The sequence below is a fragment of the Loxodonta africana genome, chromosome 7 (genome assembly GCF_030014295.1).
Source record: "Loxodonta africana isolate mLoxAfr1 chromosome 7, mLoxAfr1.hap2, whole genome shotgun sequence".
Classification (NCBI taxonomy): domain Eukaryota; kingdom Metazoa; phylum Chordata; class Mammalia; order Proboscidea; family Elephantidae; genus Loxodonta; species Loxodonta africana.
In genome coordinates this window covers 22,355,719-22,375,580 of record NC_087348.1, presented here as the reverse complement: position 1 = coordinate 22,375,580, position 19,862 = coordinate 22,355,719, and the positions used below count along the sequence as shown (strand labels likewise).

At 36.8% G+C, this 19,862-nt stretch overlaps 1 pseudogene; it reads left to right on the top strand.

Annotated features, from left to right (window-relative positions):
- The first annotated feature begins 17,382 nt into the window (after nucleotides 1-17,382).
- Nucleotides 17,383-18,282, top strand: LOC135231817 (olfactory receptor 4C11-like; annotated as a pseudogene).
- The last annotated feature ends 1,580 nt before the right edge of the window (nucleotides 18,283-19,862 follow it).

Here is a 19,862-nt window from a genome sequence, read left to right as displayed (position 1 = left end):
TTCTAGGGAACTGGGGCACACCTTCCAACCAGACACTCAGGGGCAGCAGCCACCCCCTGCCTTGATCAGCGCATGATCCCCTAATGCAGCCAGATACCTGTGCCTACACGAATCACCCCTTCCCATCTAGTACTGTAGGTGAGAGCCTGCACCACACGCTTGGTGACTGATGACCTGGGCACCTGAGCTGAATCCACACAAGAAAAGTGAGCTCACATACCTAGTAACAGCTCTAACCACCAGGAGACAGGGCACAAGAGCTTCAAAGACACCAGTAATCAAACTAGCTCACATGGTTAGCCTATTTGAGCATATCAAAACAAGAAGCTAGGACACAACAAGTAAACATAAAATAAGTAAATATGATAACTTACTGATGGTTTGGAGAAAGAGTCAATATCAAATCACATAAAGAGGCAGACCATGATGGCTTCAGCAAGCCATAAAAACAAATGATCAAGAAACCTTCCAGTGGAAGATAACTGCTTGGAATTATCAGAGGAAGAATTCAGAAGATTAATATACAGAACTCTTCAAGACATTAGGAAGATCAGGCAAAATATAGAACAAGCCAAAGAACACACAGACAAAGCAACTGGGGAACTTAAGAAGGTCATTTAAGAACTTAATGACAAATTTATCAGGCTACAAGAATCCACAGACAGCAAACAGAAATATGAAAGATTAACAATAAAATTTCAGAATTAGACAACTCAATAGAAAGTAATAGGAACAGAATTGAGATAATGGAAGTCAGAATTAGTGAGATTGAAGATAAAGCACTTGACAACAACTTATTTGAGGAAAAAATCAGATAAAATAATTTTAAGAAGTGAAGAAACCCTAAAAATTATGTGGGACTCTATCAAGAGGAATAACCTATGAGCCATTGGAGTATAAGAGCGGGGGGGATAACAGAGAATATAGAGAGAATTGTTGAAGATTTGTTGGCAGAAAACTTTCCTGATATCACGAAAGATGAGAAGATATCTTATCAAAAAGCTCATTGAACCCCACACAAGGTAGATCCCAAAAGAAAGTCACCAAGACATATTATAATCAAACTTGCCAAAAGCAAAAATAAAGAGAGAATTTTAAGAGTGGCTAAGGATAAGGAAAAGTCATCTACAAAGAAGAGTCAGTAAGACTAAGCTCTAATGGCTCGGCAGAAACCATGCAGGCAAGAAGACAACGAGAAGACATACACAAAGCCTTGAAGGAAAAACAATTTCCAGCCAAGGATTATACATCCAACAAAGCTGTCTCTCCAATATAATGGCAAAATTAGGGCATTTTCAGATAAACAGAAGTTTAGGCAATTTCTAAAAATGAAACCAAAATTACAAAATACTAAAGGGATTCCTCCAGTAAGAAAATCAATAACGTCAGATAATAACCCAAGACTAGAACACAGGACAGAACAGCCAGATATAAATCCAGATAAAAAAGTCACAAAAATAAACCAAAGCTGAAACACTGAAAATAGGGAAATGGAGCTGTCAATATGTAAAAGATGACAACATTAAAACAAAAAAAAAGGAACTAAATAATATAGTCATTGAACTTTCATATGGAGAGGAAGTCAAGGCTATATCAATAAATAAAAGATTGATTTAAACTTAGAAAAACAGAGGTAAATATTAAGGTAACCACAAAGGAAACTAACAATCCTACACACCAAAATAAAAAAAAAAAAATTAAAACATGGAAAACATAAGGACTCAGCAAATACGAAATCAACAACAATGAAAAAGAGGAAAAGAATACATTAAAAAAAAAAAAAGACTCAGCACAGAAAATTAAATGGAGTGAAGAAACTGTCAACAACACACACACGAAAAAGACAGCATCAAAAACCTACCTGTCAATAATTACACTGAATGTAAATGGACTAAATGCACCAATAAAGAGACAGAGAGTGGCAGGATGGATTAAAAAAAAAAAAAAAACACGATCCATCTATATACTGCCTACAAGAGACACACCTTAGACTTAAAGACACAAACAAAAACTCAAAGGATAAAAAATATATATATCAAGCAAGCAACAATCAAAAAGAACAAGAGTGACAAAATCAATCTTTGACAAAACAGATTTAAAGCAAAATCAAAAGGGTCCATATACCATAACTGTAACAAATATTTACGCACCCAATGATAGGGCTCCAAAATATATAAAACAAGCTCTAGCAGCATTAAAAAGAGAAATAGACAGCTCCACAATAATAGTAGGAGACTGCAACACACCACTATCGGTGAAGGACAGAACATCCAGAAAGAAGCTCAATAAAGTCGTGAAAGATCTAAATGCCATAATCAAACAACTTAATCTCATAGACTTATACAGAACACCCCACCCAACAGCAGCAAAGTATACTTTCTTTTCCAATGCATATGGAACATTTTTCAGAATAGACCACATATTAGGCCACAAAGCAAGCCTTAACAGAATCCAAAACATCAAAATATTACAAAGCATCATTTCTGACCATAAAGCCATAAAAGTAGAAATCAATAACAGAAAAAGCAAGGAAAAAATCAAATACATTGAAACTGAACAATACCTTGCTCAAAAACTACTGGGTTATAGAAGAAATTAAGGGTGGAACAAAGAAATTCATAGAATCAAATGAGAATCAAAAGACATCTTACCAGAACCTTTGGGACACAACAAAAGCAGTGCTTAGAGGTCAATTTACAGCAATAAATGCACACATCCAAAATGAAGAAAGGATCAAAAATCAAAACACTAACCCTACAACTCCAACGAGTAGGAAGAAAGCAGGAAAAGAAGCCCTCAGGGATCAGGAGAAAGGAAATAAGAAAAATTTGAGCATAATTAAATGAAATAGAGAATAGAAAAACAGTGGAAAGAGTTAAGACCAAAAGCTGACTCTTTGAACAGATCAACAAAATCGATAAGCCATTGGCCAAACTGAAAAAAGAAAAACAGGAGAGGAAGCAAATAATCCAAATGAAATGGGCACTATGACAAAAGACACAACTGAAATGAAAAGAATCATAACAGAATACTATGAAAAATTGTACTCTAACTAACCTAGAGGAAATAAACAAATTTTTAGAAACAGACTACCTACCTAACACAAACAGATGTAGAACAACTAAAACCTATAACAAAAGAAGATATTGAAAAGGTAATTAAAAAACTCCCAGTGAACAAAAGCCCTGGCCCTGATGGCTTCACTGGAAAATTCTACCAAACTTCCAGAGAACTGTTAACTCCAGTACTAATAAAGGTATTTCAGAGCATAGAAAAGAAAGGAATACTTCCAAACTCATTCTATGAAGCCAGCATAACCCTGATACCAAAACTAGCTAAAGATACCACAAACAAAATTACAGACCAATATCTCTCATGAATATAGATGCAAAAATCTGCAACAAAATTCTAGCCAATGGAATTCAACAACACATCAAAAAAAAAAAAATTCACCATAACCAGGCAGAATTTATACCAGGTATGCAGGAATTTTTCAATATTAGAAAAACAGCATAAAGCATCACAGAAAAAAAAAAAAGACAAGAATCACGTGATCTTATCAATTGATGCTGAAAAGGCATTAGACAAAGTCCGATACCCACTCATGATTTAAAAAAAAAAACTCTCAGCAATATAGGAATAGAAGGGAAATTCTTCAACATAATAAAAGGCATTTATACAAAGCAAACAGCCAACATCATCCTAAATGGAGTCTAAGAGCATTCCCTCTGAGAACAAGAATCAGACAAAAATGCCATTTAGCACCACTTTTATTCAGCATCGTGTGGTAGGTCCTAGCCAGAGCAATTAGGCTAGCAAAACAAGTAAAGGGCATTCAAATTGGTAAGGAAGAAGTAAAAGCATCCCTATTTGCAAATTGTATGATTTTATACACAGAAAATCCCAAATAATTCACAAGAAAACCACTTGAACTAATAGAAGAGTTCAGCAAATTATCAGAATACAAGATAAACATACAAAAATCAGCTGGATTCCTCTACATTGACAAAGAGAATTTTGAAGAGGAAATTACCAAATAAATACCATTTACAATAGCTCCCAAAAGATAAAATACTTAGGAATCAATCTAACGAGGTACATAAAAGACCTATACAAAGAAAACTACAAGACAGTGCAGCAAGAAACCAAAAGAGACCCACACAAGTGGAAAAACATACCTTATTCACAGATAGGAAGACTCAATAGTGTGAAAATGTCAATTCTACCGAAAGCAATATGCAGTAAACAACGCAATCCCAACCCAAAGTCAAATGACTTTTTAAATGAGATGGAGAAACAAATCACAAACTTCATATGGAAAAGGAAGAGGCCCTGGATAAGCAAAACATTACTGAAGAAGAAGGACTAATGGTAGGCCTCACACTACCTGATTTTAGAACCTATTATAGTGCCACAGTAGTAGAAACAGCCTGGTACAACAATGGATATATAGACCAATGGGACAGAATTGAGAATCCAGAAGTAAAGACATCCACCTCTGAGCAGCTGATATTTGACAAAGGCCCAAAATCCATTAAATGGGGAAAAGACAGTCCCTTTAACAAATGGTTCTGCAATAAGTTGATATCTATCTATAAACACCATGCACAAAAACTAACTCAAAATGGATCAAAGACCTAAACATAAAGTTTGAAACGATAAAGATCATGGAAGAAAAAAATAGGGACAATGCTATGAGCCCTAATACGTGGCATAAACAGAATACACAACCTAACTAGCAATGCACAAACTACCAGCGAGAAACCAGATAACTATGAGCTCCTAAAAATCAAATGTGTTTATACAAAGAATTCACCAAAAGAGTAAAATGACAACCCACAGACAAGGGAAAAATTGTGCCTACAATGTACCTGATCAGGGTCTAATCTCTAAAATCTACAAGATACCGCAAAACTTCAACCACAAAAAGACAAATGACCCGATTAAAAAATGGGCGAAGGATATAAACAGGCACTTCACCAAAGAAGACATTCAGGTGGCTAACAGACACATGAGGAAATGCTCAAGATCATTAGCCATTAGAGATATGTAAATCAAAACTACAATGAGATACCATCTCACCCCAGCAAGGCTAGCATTAATCCAAAAAAACACAAAATAATAAGTGTTGGAGAGGTTTTGGAGAGACTGGAATACTTATACACTGCTGGTGAGAATGTAAAATGGTACAACCACTTTGGGAATCGACTTGGTGCTTCCTTAAAAAGCTAGAAATAGAACTACCATAAGATCCAGCAATTCCACTCTGTGGAATATATACTAGAGAAATAAGAGCCCTTACATGAATAGGTATATGCACATCCATGTTCATTTCTGCACTGTTCACAATGGCAAAAGGATGAAAACAACCAAGGTGCCCATCAATCAACAGATGAATGGATAAACAAATTGTGGTATATTCATACAACATAATACTATGCAAAGATAAAGAACAATGATGAATCTGTGAAACATCTCATAACATGGATGAATCTGGAAGGCATTATGCTGAGTGAAATTGGTCATTTGCAAAAAGACAAATATTATATGAGACCACTGCTATAAGAACTCAAGAAAAGGTTTAAACACAGAAGAAAATATTCTTTGATAGTTACGAGGGTGGGGAGGGAGGGAAAGGGGCATTAACTAACTTGATAGTAGACAAGAATTATCTCAGATGAAGGGAAGGACAACACACAATATGGGGGAAGTCAGCACCACTGGACCAAACCAAAAGCTAAGAAATTTCCTGAATACAACCAAACACTTTGAGGGACAGCGTGGCAGGTGCAGGGTTCTAGGGACCATGGTTTCAGGGGACATCTAGATTAATTGTCATAACAAAGTTTATTAAGAAAATGTTCTGCATCCCACTTTGGTGAGTGGTGTCTGAGGTCTCAAAATGTAGCGAGTGGCCATTTACGATGGATCAATTGATCACAACCCACCTGGAGCAAAGAATCAAGAACACCAAAGGCACAAGGAAAACATTAGCCCAAGAGACAAAAGGGGCCACGTAAACCAGAGACTCCATCAACGTGAGACAAGAAGAACTAGATGGTGCCCAGCTACCACCAATGACCACCCTGACAGGGAACACGACAGAGTGTCCCTGATGGAGCAGAAGAAAAGTGGGATGCAGAACTCAAATTCTAGTAAAAAGACCAGGCTTAATGGTCTGACTGAGACTAAAGGAACCCCAGAACACATAGCTCCTAGACTCTGTTAACCCATAACTAAAACCATTCCCAAAGCCAACTCTTCAGACAAAGAATAGACTGGACTATAACATAATATGATACTCTTGAAGAGTGTGCTTCTTAGTTCAAGTAGATACCCAAGATTAATATGTGGGTCCTGTCCACAGATAAAAAGGGAAAGGATCTGGTTGAATGGAAATGGGCAACCTGGAGTGGGAAGGAGCAATGTGCAGTCACATTATAAGGGATAGCAGCTAGGGTCATATCACAATGAGTGTATAAATTTTCACATGAGAAACTAACTTGAGCTGTAAACATTCACCTAAAGCATAATTAAAAAAAAAAAAAGAAAGAAAAGTTTTAGGAAGCATTGCTTTGGGCAAATCTGCTGCAAAAGGCCTTTTTGTTGAAAAGCAAAAATGTCACCTTGAGGATTTAGGTGCGCCTGACTCAAACCGTGGAGTTTTCAGTAGCCTCATACGCATGTGAAAGTTGAACAATGAATAAAGAGGCAAGGAAGATTTGATGCCTTTGAATTTTCTTGGTGGGGAAGAATATTGAATATGTCATGGACTGCCAGAAGAATCAACAAATCTGTCTTGGAAGAAGTACAGCCACAATGCTCCTTAAAAGCAAGGATGGCAAGACTTTGTCTCATATACTTTGGAAATATTATCAGGGGGGATAAGTCTCTGGAGAAGGATATCATACTTGGTAAAGCAGAGAGCCAGCAAAAAAGAAGAAGACACTCAAAAGAGATGGATTGATAGGGTCAAGCATAACAACTATTGTGAGGGTGGTGAAGGACCAGGAAGTGTTTTCTTCTGTTGTACATAGCATCGATATGGGTTGGAACCAACTGAAGGGCACCTAACAATGTAATTGCTGAAATTAGTCCCTTGATCTTGAAAACAACCATGGATCATATTTTAACATAACACAGAGAATGCTTCAAATAAATTCCCTACTCTAGTTATATTTCCATGTCTATATATGAGGATATTGAAAACACCATGACTTGGGTTAAATTGAAAACACCATGACTTGGGTTAGGTGCACCTTATTCCTTAAGGTGATATACTTGCTTTTTAGCACTTTAAAAAGATCTTTTGCAGCAGATTTGGTCAATGCAATGTGTCTTTTGATTTCTTGACTGCTGCTTCCACGGGTGTTGATTGTTGATCCAAGTAAAATGAAATCCTTGACAACCTCAGTCTTTTCTACATTTATCATATTGTGAGGATTTATCTGTTGTGAAGACTTGTTTTCTTTATGTTGAAGTGTAACCCATACTGAAGGCTGTGGTCTTTGATCTTCATCAATAAAGGCTAAAAATCCTCTTCACTTTCAGCAAGCAAAGTTGTGTCATCTGCATATTGCAGGTTGTTAACGAGTCTTCCTCCAATCCCAATGCCCCGTTCTTCTTCATATAGTCCAGCTTCTTGGACTATTTGTTCACCATACACATTGAATAGGTATGGTGAAAGGATACAACCCTGATGTACACCTTTCCTGACATTAAGCCATGTGGTATCCACTTATTCTGTTCAAAGGACTGCCTCTTGGTTCATGTACAGGTTACTTATGAACTCAATTAAGTGTTCTGAAATTCCCAATCTCCACAAGGTTATCCATAATTTGTTATGATCCACACAGTCAATGCTTTAGCATAGTCAATAAAACACAGGTAAACCTCCTCCTGGTGTTCTCTGTTTTCACCCAGGATCCATCTGACATAAGCAATGACATCCCTGGTTCCACTTCCTCTTCTAAATCCGGCTTGAATTTCGGGCAGTTCCTTGTTGATATACTGCTGCAGCCAATTTTGAATGATCTTCAGCAAAATTTTGTTGCATGTGATATTAATGATATTGTTCAATAATTTCCACATCTGGTTGGATCACGTTTCTTGGGAATAGGCATAAATATGGATCTCTTCCAGTCAATTGGCCAGGTAGCTGTCTTCCAAATTTCTTGGCATAGGTGAGTGAGCACTTCCAGCTCGTTGAAACATCTCAATTAGTATTCCATCAATTCCTGGAGCGTTGTACTTCACCAATGTCTGCATGGACTTCTTCCTTCAGTATCATCGGTTCCTGATCATGTGTTACCTCCTGATGGTAGAAAGTCAACCAATTCTTTTTGGTATAGTGACTCTGTGTATTCCTTCCAACTTCTTTTCATGCTTCCTGGGTCATTAATATTTTCCCTGTAGAATCCTTTAATATTGCAACTCAGGGCTTAAATTTTTTCTTCAGTTCTTTCAACTTGAGAAATGGTAAGTGTGTTTTCCCCTTTTGGTTTTCTATGCCTGCACATGTCATTGTAATACTTTGTCTTCTTGAGTTGCTCTTTGAAATTTTCTGTTCCGCTCTTTTACTTTGTCATTTTTCCTTTTGCTTGAGGTACTCAACGTTCAAGGGCAAGTTTCACAGTCTCTTCTGATATCCATTTAGGTCTTTATTTTCTCTCCTGTCTTTTTAATGACCTCTTGCTTTCTTCATGTCATTCCACAACTCATCTGGTCTTCAGTCATTGGCGTTCAATGTGTCATATCTATTCTTGAGACGGTCTCTAAATTCAGGTGGGATACACTCAAGGTCGTACTTTGGCTCTTGTCGACTTGTTATAATTTTCTTCAGTTTCAACTTGAACTTACTTATAAGTAATTGGTTCTGATCTGCAGTTGACCCCTGGCCTTGCTCTGACTGGTGACAGTGAGCTTTTCCATTGTCCCTTTCCACAAATGTAGTCAATGTGATTCCTGTGTATTCCATCTACTGAGGTCCACGTGTATATTTGCTGTTTATGTTGGTGAAAAAAAGTATTTGCAATGAAGATGTCATTGGCCTTGCAAAATTCTATCATGTGACCTCTGGCATTGTTTGGATCACTGAAGCCATATTTTCCAACTGTGATCCTTCTTCTTTGTTTCCAACTTTTGCATTTCAATCACCAGTAATTATCAGTGCATCCTGATTGCATGTTTGATCAATATCAGACCGCAAAAGTTGGTAAAAATCTTCAATTTCTTCATCTTTGCTCAGTGGTTGGTGCATAAATTTGAATAATAGTTGTATTAACTGGTCTTCCTTGCAAGTGTATGGATATTCTCCTATCACTGACAGCACTGTACTTTAGAATAGATGTTGAAATGTTGTTTTTGACAATAAATCCAACGCCACTTTTCTTCAAGTTGTCATTCCCGGCATAGGAGACCTTATGATTGTCCGATTCAAAATGGCCAATACCAGTCCATTTCAGCTCACTAATGCCTAGGATATCAATCTTTATGTTCCATTTCACTTTTGATGATTTGCAATTTTCCTAGATTCATACTTCGTACATTCCAGGTTCTAATTTTTAATGGATGTTTGTAGCTGTTTCTCCTCATTTTGAGTCATTCCACATCAGCAAATGAAGGCCCCAAGAGCTTGACTCCACCCAGGTCATTAAGGTCGATTCTACTTTGAGGAGGCAGCTCTTCCCCATTTGTATTTTGACTTCCTTTTAACCTGATGGGTTCATCTTCCGACATGCTATCAAACAATGTTCTGCTGCTATTCATAAGGTTTTCACTGGCTAATTCTTTTCAGAAATAGACTGTTGGGTTCTTCTTCCTAGTCTGTCTTAGTCTGGAATCTCAGCTGAAACCTGCCTGCCATGGGTGACCCTATTGGAATTTGAATACTGGTGGTATAGATTCCATCATCATGGCAACACACAAGCCCTCACAACACAACAAACTGACAGACAGTGAGGGACTACAAGTTTAAAAAAAAAAAAAAATGTTTAGGGAGGATTAATAAAAACATATAAATATTTCTCCTGTTCTTTTCTGAGCCAGGACATCTTTCTTTTCATATATTATGTTTTTTCATTTTGACAGAAACTTTTTAAATTTAGGCCTTCTTGTTCCCATTTATTTGATGAGGAAGCTGAGGCTCATAGGCTTCAAATGATTCACCAGAAACCTTCCTCATGATTCTGCCCCCTCTGTTTGTAACAAAAAAAGTCCAGATATTGGTCATGATTTTCTCCAATGAGTTTGGGACTGCTGGTTGCCACGAGGCCCTTCAACAAAGGTGCAAAGCATGTTGCCATGTATAGTCATGTCATTCTCCTGCCTCTATTTCTGTCTCCCAGCTCTCTCTCACCCCTACTTCATCTTCTTTGAAGATACCTGGCAGGCACTGGTGTTCCTAGCAGGCAATTTTGAAATTTGAGTTCTGGGTAGTAATTTTACCATGTAATCTGTCCCATCTTTAATAACTTGCAACCACATTAAAAAAGCAAAAATCCAGCTTTCTACCATATGAAGAGAAAAGCATGTATCTTTAAAAATAAAACACGTAAGACAAATATTCAGTAATTCCTTTCCTTTTTCCGTCTGTCTCCTTTCTTCATTTCTGCAATTACCTAAAACATACATGGGGTTAGAAATGGGAGACTGCAATATTAATGATATTCATAAATGTTAAGTCTAATAAATAACAATTATTACTAGTTACCTTTTACAAAAGGGGAAATTGAATATTAAAGACGTTAAGAAGCTTGTTTAAGATCATATAGAACATAAGTGGTGAAGCCAGGATTCATGTCTACCACACGTATTTCATTTATCTGAGCCTTTGACTTGTTTCAATAATTTCACACTCCTAGAAGAGATGGGGAAACCCTGCTGGTGTAGTGGCTAAGTGCTATGGCTGCTAACCAAAGGGCAGCAGTTTGAATCTGCCAGGCACTCCTTGGAAGCTCTATGGGGCATTTCTACTCCATCCTATAGGGTCACTATGAGTCAGAATTGACTCAACGGCAATGGGTTTGGTTTTTGGTTTTTTGTAGAAAAGATGGGCTTAAGCAATCCTATGGAGAAGGGATTGAGGCTTCCTCACATGTGTTTAGAATAAGTTGGGGTTTAACTAATTGGCCCCAGTGTTTGCTTTTGCTCTTGGGCTATCTGAGCTGGGTAACTCATTGGACCATCCTTAGGGACTGGGCTGGAAGTAATGGTTTCTTTGGAGCTCCTGGGGCTGAAAGCCTGCCATAGACTTTTGTAAGCTTTTTTGTGAATTAGTATAAATATTCGATGCAGTAAAAATAGAAACATTAAATCAAGTTTTCCCAAAAGAACCTATAGATAGGGATATTGCCTCAAACTCACTTATCTGTCAGTGTACCTTAATAGTTTCTTCTGTAAACACATTTTCAGGACCAGAATGATAAACTTTTTTTTTTTTTAACCACTTCAATTGCTTCTGGAGAGAAGCCATGTAAAGTCTGCATATTCAGAGTCCCCTCTCTCCATAAACTTTCCACTCTTGCGATAGAAAACATCAATAAATGTCAACCAAGTATCCTTTCCGTGTTTCACCTGGACTTCATATAATTCATCTTCTAAGTAAATTAAAGCTGAAAATATGAAAAATATACTTTATTGGAAGTCATATATCTGTTCATAAGGAAAGAGGTAAGCTTTTCAAGTCTATCTGAAACATTCTCTTCACAATAACTCTTCAAAACTGGTCTGGTGGCATCTGCACTCTGATGGAATCTATACTCAGTGCATATTCTGAAAAAGTTGGAGTGCCCAGGGAATATTTCCACCGATGAAGGGTGATGGTGGTCCGGGTATCCTAAGCCTTCCCTAGCCTCACAGCAAAGTACACTATCTGTCAAAGGACTTTCTGTTCATACAAGGAGAAATAAACTACACCATGGGACTGAAGCCAACCTAGAAGAAATTTATTTTTTTGAGGGGGTCCTCTCATTTAAAGAGTTTGAAGTTCATTGGTGATGTTTCTCGGCATAAAAGAGGGCTGTACTTCTACACGGTTGTCCTGGATTTTCAAGACCTGTGGCAACCCTTGATCGTGACCTGAAACGGCACCCCCTCTCAGGTTTGGGGGCAAGTGGCAATGCAGTAGGCCAGGGAGACAAAAAGTTTAACTCTGTGATGAAATCTTGGGTCACACTACCCTCAATAACATTCTTTGTTCGCCTCCCCGCATGTCTTTCTGTATCCCATCCCCTTGCTCTTCTTCTTTCCCTGACATTTGCTCACTGCCACTCTCCTCTCTCCTGCATTAACTTCATCCAGTCTTTGCCTTTCCTTCTCTTCACTATTATTTATTATATACTTAGTTTTCTGCTTTGTTATTTGTCCCATCATGAAGTTAACCATGGTTGATTTTGGCATCAGGACAGAAACTTAAGGTATCAGTTGGCATCCTTCTCTGCTGGCTAGTGACTTTTCTTGGATATAATCTACATGATTAGTTGGGATTTGATGATTTATATAACTTGCTGTTAGATGCTAGAGAGAGAGGCTGTCTAGCAGCATATAATCTTTGTTATAGCTTGATTGTACTCGGCAAAACTCTCTATTATAGATCAATCTGTGCACATAAAGAACACAAGACAAATGGCCATAGTCACCTCACCAAAAATTGTGCAGGTCAAATGAAACAACAAAAGTGAAAACCTGCTTAAATTAAAGTCACACAAAAATAATATATAATATCGGATTACCTTATTCGATTCAAAACATATTTAATAAAGTACATAGTATTATAAGAGCGTAGGGAATAGAGTTAGATGTCTATTTGTCTGGAAAGAGAAGGAAAGATTCTGGGGCTAGAGAGAGAATTTTGGGACAAGGTATATTTTGAACTGTTTACATTTCAACAGGTAAAGTAAAAATTAAGGTTGCTCTAGTCACAGTGGTTAAGTGTTTGGCTGCTAACCAAAAGTTCGGCAGTTCAAATCCACCAACTACTCCTTGGAAACCCTATGGGGCAATTCTACTCTGTCCTTTATGGTCACTATGAGTTAGAAACAACTCGACGGCAAAAGGGTTTGGTTTGGTTTGGTTTATAGAAGAGCAAATAGGAAGCTCCACTACTGTGGTGTCCCCCAATATCAGGTAGGTAGGATAGATAGTTCAGGAGTATTAGGAAATAATGGCTGAACTCAGTAATAGAACTCTGAAATACTCTTGATCTGAATTAATGCATACATCTTAGTAAGGTGCTGTTTGCCTATCTTCAGGTTTCAAATATTCTCTTTGCTTAGTTGAAACAAAACCAACTAGAATTGCGTCACTTGGCTTTCACAGCTCTTCATTAACAAGAAAAAAAAAAAAAACAACACATTGGCCTAGAGTTGATTCCTACTCATAGCGACCCTACAGGAAACCCACAAAGGTTTCCAGCTGTCCATTATCAGCTCACAAACTTACCTTTTACAACTTTTTGATTTGATGAGAGTACAGTTTTTATGACTGTCATGTCTGTGTTTACCTGAAGCAGTGCATCTTATTCACTTGGTAACCTGACCACTCCTCTCCTCACAGCAAATGACAGTTTTTTTGTTTTGCTTTGTTTTTGTTTTTAGCCCCTAGTATTGAAACTGAGTAATAATTAATTCACTTTATATTTGTCAGAGATAATTGGAACTTCCAGTCTGAGCTTCTAGATATTACTTACATCACACTTTGCTAATATTTCAGCTGTACTACAAAGAAATATAAAGTTTTATTAATATTATTGAGCTTTATTAGAGAGACATTTTGAGTTATTAATTTTCAAATACTGCTTCTACTTAGGGAAATGCAGTGTAAGCTTATTCAATACCTTAGTTCCAGAGAGCCTGTTTAGAAACTTCATTTTCACACACTGAAATCTGTAACTCCATTTCTTTCTCGTTTTTGAAACTTCTCCATCCCTCAATTTGTTCTCTAGGGTTCTCTCTACTTTTGGAACCAAAATTCATTAGATATTATCATATATGGTGGTATGTAATTCTTAAGTAATTAGTTATCTTATTCAGAGGTATGTTATCCCTCCAATTTAATTGTACAGAGTTTGAAAACATATTTCTATATCCCACTGTAGCTACCACAGAGCTGATTAGGTTCTTAGTACATATGATGGCTGACTTGAATGTGTTATTTGTTCATTGACAGATTGGTGCTTAATCAGAAAAAGGAAGAGTATCTGAAAATCATTATAAAATAAATTCTAGATCCTTTGAAGGTTAATATTAAAAAGTAGAGAAAAAATATGACAGAATAAAGGTACTAGTCCCCAAATTGAAGAGTGAATTACATAAATGTGAAAAAAGGGAAAGAACTCAAACTTTAAAGATATTAAAAATTAACTGACAAAGATATATACAACTGAGAAAGAAAAATTAAAAGAAGTAAAAAATATAAAAAAATTATACTATCACCAGTAATCAAGGAAATGTATATCATTGATTCAGTTACACTCATCAAGCAAATAAGATAATGCTCTAAGTTAGATTTTCATTAGAAATCTGTTCCATATTCCTGTAATTTTAGAAATACATGGGAAAAAACGCAATTCTTACATGAAAAGGGATATTTAAACAAATTATGGAAAAACCTGGAAGAATATTTCAGCTGGACTACAAAGAAACTTTTTATTTACATTACCTCTGTAAAGTGGGATTGGGAAGTTCCGAATTTTAGAAGGATGCTTTTCTTTTTTAACCTGTAATCTATTGAAAATGTTAGATATTTTAACATGTACATGTAATCATTGATAATTAAAGTATTTCTAATAAATATTGATACAAAAATTGGAAGTTCACTTGATAATAATTATGAAAATAATAACTTTTGCCTCAATAATCCCCTGGAAATTTAATATCTGAAATGACTACAAATAAAAAGAGGTTCAATTAAAAGCCTTTTAGGAGAATGAAAATTTGAAAACAAATGATAAAAAAGTTTTAAAAATATATTATGAATTTTTAATACAATAATTTATAACTGCTAAAATTAATAAATGCATTATAGGTACTCTTTACATAGGAAAAGACTTTTAACAAGGCAAAATGAAAATCAGAACATTTAAAATATTATAGAGTGATTGCTATTCTATGGATATGTATGTATATAAGCAAAAAATAGAGTAGGAGAATGGGGAAGATATTTTCATGGTGAAATTATGAAATATTTTTTCAATTATGCTTTAAAAGAACAAAAATTGGCAGGCCTGACAGCTATTACCATACTTAAGCCCATTATAGCAGCCACTGTGTCAATTCATCTCATTGGGAGTCTTCCTCTTTTTCACTGACCCTCTTCTTTACCAAGAATGATGTCCTTCTCCAGGGACTGATCCCTCCTGACATGTCCAAAGTATGTGAGACGTAGTCTCACCATCCTTGCTTCTAAGGAGCATTCTGGTTGTACTTCTTCCAAGACAGATTTGTTTGTCCTTTTGGCAGTCCATGGTACACTCAATATTCTTCTTCAACACCACAATTCAAAGGTGTCAATTCTTCTTTGGTCTTCTTCATTCATTGTCCAGCTTTCACGTGCATAGGAGGCAACTGAAAACACCATGGCTTTGGTCAGGCTCATCTTAGTTTTCAAGGTGATATCTTTGCTTTTCAGTACTTTAAAGAGGTCTGTTGCAGCCAATTGGCCCAATGCAATGTGTCTTTTGATTTCTTGACTACTGCTTCTATGGGTATTGATTGTGGATCCAGGTAAAATGAAATCCTTGACAACTTCAATCTTTTCCCTGCTTATCATAATGTTGCTTACTGGTCCAATTGTGAGGATTTTTGTTTTCTTTATGTTGAGGTGTAATCCATACTGAAGGCTGTGGTCATTGATCTTCATCAATAAGTGCTTCAGGTCATCTTCACTTTCAGCAAGAAAAGTTGTGTCATCTGCATAACTCAGGCTGTTAATGAATCTCCCTCCAATCCTGATGCCCTTTTCTTCTTCATAGAGTCCAGCTTCTTGAATTATGCATACAGATCGAATAGGTATGATGAAAGGATACAACCCTGACACACACCTTTTCTGACTTAAACTACACTGTATCCCCTTGTTCAGTTCAAAAGACTGCCTCTTGATCTATGTACAGGTTCTTCATGAGCACAAGTAAGTGTACTGGAATTCCCATTATTGCATCCATAGAATGTGAAACTCAATACCATGTATCTAACATGAGTAATGAATAATTTCACATATAAAGTAATTATGCCCAATAATACTAACTTCAGTGATTTATTCTTGTGTTTCCTGACTGACAATGAAGGTGAAACCAAGAGTCAAAAGATGGGGAAATGAATTCTTCTTAAAGCCTAAACCAACCAAGGCACTAAAGTGGTCAGAATAATTTGCAGAAAGTTGTGTACAAATTAAGGAATGTTTTTCCTAAAGGGAACCTCCAAATTTAATATTTGACTTATATGGGAATATTGCTTTTCAAATATTGAGATGCATATAGGCATATATTTCATACATGTTTACTTTAGAAAAAAAAAACTCAAATCCATCGCTGTAGAGTCAATTTTGATTCATAGTGACCCTATAGGACAGAGTACTACTGGTTTCCAAGTCTGTAATCTTTAGGGAAGTAGACTGTCACATCTTTCTCCTGAGGAGCAGCTGGAAGTTTCCTACCACCAACCTTTCAGTTAGCAGCCTAATGCTTAACCACTGCACCACCAGGGCTCCCTACATACACTTACAGTGTGTCTATTAGAATCTAAGTTTTATAGGAACAAAAAGTTTCAAGATATTGAAGTGACTTGTTCAGGTCATACAGAAGAATAAGCAGTTCCCAGACATTGTCAGATTGCACAATTACCTGTGAGTTTTTTTTTTTTTTTCTTGCCCAGAATGACTTGATTCCACAGGAAGACTTTGAGTCAATGGCTGTAGTTAAAGAATGGACATCAGCAGTAAAAAAAAAAAAAAAAAAAACCCAAGTGATTCCATTGTTGTTAGCTGCCGTCAAGTTGCCCCTGACTTGTGGTAACCTCGTGCACAACACGGGATCTCTCCATCGTAATTCATAGAGTTTTCATGGACTGATTTTCAGAATTAGATCACTAGGCTTTTCTTCCCAATCTGTCTGAGTCTGAAAACTCTGCTGAAACCTGTTCAGCATCATTGCAACATGCAAGCCTCCACTGACATAGGTGGTGGCTGCACATGTGGCACATTCTCTGGGAATCAATCGAGTCTCCTACGTTGGAGGGAGAATTCTACCACTGAACCATCACGGAATTAGAACTATAAAGTTGTAGTTCAGAGTCCAAGTCTGCTGCCATTGCCAAGTCAACACTTAAACACTTTTCTTTTTCAGATTAACCATTTCTCAGCTGCATCCTTTTGACATCACCTGTAACCATGGAGCTGAACAGCAGTGTGACTGAGTTCATTCTTTTTGGGTTAACACAGGACGTTCTGAACGAGAAATTAGTGTTTGTGATCTTCTTGTTTCTCTACCTTACAACTCTGTTGGCAAACTTACTTGTTGTGATGACCATCAGATACAGTCAGATGTTAGGGGGCCCCATGTACTTCTTCCTTTTCTACTTGTCCTTTGCTGATGCCTGCTACTCAACAACCACAGCTCCCAGATTGATTATAGATGCTATATCTAAGAAGAAAGTAATCTCCTACAACGAGTGCATGGCTCAGATTTTTGCAGGTCATTTTTTTGGGTGCATGGAGATCTTTGTGCTCATACTCATGTCCTTTGATCACTATGTGGCCGTTTGCAGACCCCTGTGATACACAACCATCATGAGCCAACGTGTCTGTGGTGCATTGTTGAATCTGGCCTGGGTGGGATCTTGCATCCATTCATTAGCACAGGTTTTCTTGGTTTTGAAATTACCATTCTGTGGTCCCAATGTTATTGACCACTATTTCTGTGATATGCAACCTTTGTTAAAGCTTGCCTGCATGGATACTTATGTCATAAATCTACTCATAGTATTTAATAGTGGTGCCATATGTATTGTGAGTTTTATAGTCCTGATAATCTCCTATGTTTTCATCTTACACTCCCTGAGTAACAAGAGTGCAGAAGGAAGAAAGAAAGCCCTCTCTACCTGCACCTCCCACATTATTGTTGTCATCTTATTCTTTGTTCCTTGTATATTCACATACAGTCGCCCACCTATCACATTTCCAGTGGACAAGATGGTGGCTGTGTTTTACACTATTGGGACACCCTTGCTCAACCCTCTGATTTACACTCTGAGGAACGCAGATGTTAAAAATGCCATGAGAAAATTATGATGCAAAAAGCTATGACTTGAAATGGCAAAGAACAGAAAACACCAATTGCTGATTCTTTAGCAATTTAAATGAAATTGGATTGATAGAGAAGAGAAAATGTTCTTATCCTGATGTGGACAATAGAATCCTCTCCTAGAAATCTGTTTGAGGACATTGGTAGAGTAAGCACAGGCCCATTTTATTTTAAGCCAATGTCACATAAAGTAACATAACATAAAAAATAAATAAATAAATAAAGTACACTAATATTTGTGGGAGTGCTAGCCCACTCCCCACCTCTGCTCTCTGCACTGATACTGTTGGTGTTTTGCAGTATGTGAGCCAGATCTTGTTGTATATATGGCTTCACCTCACTCATTTGTACAGTATTCTAGTTTGAATTTATCTTCTCCATGTTATTGATCAAGGACAAATTTGAACATTCCAGAAATCAGGCAGATAGTGCAGGACCAGGCAGTGTTTTGTTCTGTTGTACATATAATTGCCATGAGTCAGAGTTGACTCCATGGAAGCTATCTATCTACCTACCTACCTACCTGTCTATCTAGCTATCTAAATATTTATACAACTAAAAATATTTTAATAAATATATATGTAACACCACCTGTCTGTCATTTTGTTGTACTGTGGTGGCTTGCGTGTTGCTGTTATGTTGGAAACTATGCCACTGGTATTTCAAATACCAGTGGAGTCACTCATGATGGACGTTTATCAGTGGAGCTTCCAGATGATGGGCTAAGAAGAAGGAAATGATGGTTTACTTCTGAAAAAATTGGCTAGTGAAAATTTTATCAGATGAATATGGTCTGATATAATGCTGGAAGATGAGCCCCTCAGGTTAGAAGGCACTCAAAATACAACTGTGGAAGAGCTACCTCCTCAAAGTAGAGATGACCTTAATGACATTGGTGCAGTCAAGTTTTCAAGACCTTCATTTCCTGATGTGGTATGACTTAAAATGAGAGGAAATAGCTACAAACATCCATTAATAATCAGAACATGAAATGTACAAAATATGAATGTAAGAAAATTGGAAATCATGCAAAATGAAATGGAACATAACAAGATTCATTTCCTAGGCGTTAGTGACCTGAAATGAACTGGCATGGCCAATTTAAATAAGACAATCATATAGTCTTCTATGCCCGGAATGACAAATTAAAGAGAAATGGTGACAGATTTATCTTCAATAATAACATTTCAAGATCTACCCTGTCAGGAATAGGATAATATACGTATGCCTACATGGAAGATTAGTTAATAAAATTATTCAAATTTCTCATCAGCCATTAATGCCAAAGATGAGGAAACTGAAGATTTTTTTACCAACTTCTGTAGTCTGAAAGTGATCAAACATGCAATCAAGATGCATTGATAATTACTGGTGATTGGAATGCCAAAGATGGAAATGAAGAAGGACTGGTAGTTGGAAAATATAGCTCTGGTGTTAGAAATGATACTGGATCACATAATAGAATTTTGCAAGACCAATGACTTATTCATTACGAATAGCTTCTTTCAGCAACATAAATGGTGTCTGTACATGTGGCCCTCATGTCTTCAATTTTTCAATATGTTCC